The following is a 1,394-nucleotide window of genomic DNA, read 5'->3' on the forward strand; positions in this document are numbered from 1 at the left end:
AGCCTTACCCCCGTGCCACAATAAGTACAGGTTCACAAAGTTTAAATGTAACCCGACAAGTAACAACAACAAGTCCGCCGCTCCGGAGTTTTTTTTCTCTTTTTTTTTTCCTTCTTTTTTTTCTGAATGCAAATTCCTTTTTTTCTTTCTTTCTTTCAGAGAAAGAAAGAATGATTGTTCATCAGAATCCAAGAAATTTGCGCAATTTACACTCGGAGCCAGGGAGCCGGAGTTCACACACAGTCTCTCGCTCCCTCTCCGGGGCCCAGATCCGCGCTCTCTCCCCGGAGCGGCAGGCTTCCACGGATGGATCCGGTAAGAGTCCCCCCCGCCTCGGAGACCTGCTCTCCTGCGGTCCCCAGCGCAGTAAAAACCCAATTCAATGTCCTGAACAAAAGTACATCCTTCCAACGGCCGTAACACGGTCCGCTACAATGCAGGATTCATCTCAAAAACTTTAACAGATGAAATCCCACAAAAAATATTTTTTTTTTATAAAACAATACTTTTTAAAACTTCTGGTGCAATGACAAAAACATTCAATGTGAACCAAAAAAAAAAAAAAAAAAAACATCTTCCAGCCAAGGTTTGCAAAAAATTCAGAACCTATTTGAAATTTGAGTATGGAGCATATTTTCGGAGAATATAGGGGGGAGAAGACAGACAGAAAGCTCCTAAAAATGCACTCTAAGTGTATGCGTGTGTCGCTGCATTTGTTCATCATAATTACATGGTTTTCTTTTCACGAGCATTAAAAACAACAGCAGAGGAGTTGGGACAGGCAAAAGGATTAAAGTTATTGACGTCTTGATCATAACATTTGTACACCTGAATCAGAAGTATGCATGATTTTACATGTGGAATTGATACAGCCGACGACAGCAACGTTTGGTGCATTGATCAACCACAGCATGTTATTCAATTACCAGCCAGAGGGCAAACCTCCACAAGGCAGGAGAGGGTGTGTGCGCACTGGGGGAGGGGAAGATACGTACACACACACACACACACACACACACACACACACACCAGCACACACACACACGCAACCTATGAAATATGTCTCGCGAAGAAACGCGAACATATCGTAAATCCGGTAAACACAATGCAGACTGCAATCTCAACGTTGCCATGGCAGCGTTCTGTAAACAACAGCGTCTTGGTTCTGCGGGGTTCTTCGTGGGAGCGCACGGCTGCGGCTGAAGATTCTGCGTAGTGACACGTGCGTCGAGCGTCTGCCTGAACCTGTCCGCAAAACCCGTGACAGAGCGAACATGCCTGCCATTCAAGACATTTTCCCAAACTCCCGGATCACGCAGTTCTGGAGGTGTCAGCTGCGTAACGCTGCTACGTGCGGGGCGGCCTGTAGCATAGTGGTTAAGGTAAAGGACTGG

The sequence above is a fragment of the Conger conger genome, chromosome 1, assembly GCF_963514075.1.
Source record: "Conger conger chromosome 1, fConCon1.1, whole genome shotgun sequence".
NCBI lineage: Eukaryota > Metazoa > Chordata > Actinopteri > Anguilliformes > Congridae > Conger > Conger conger.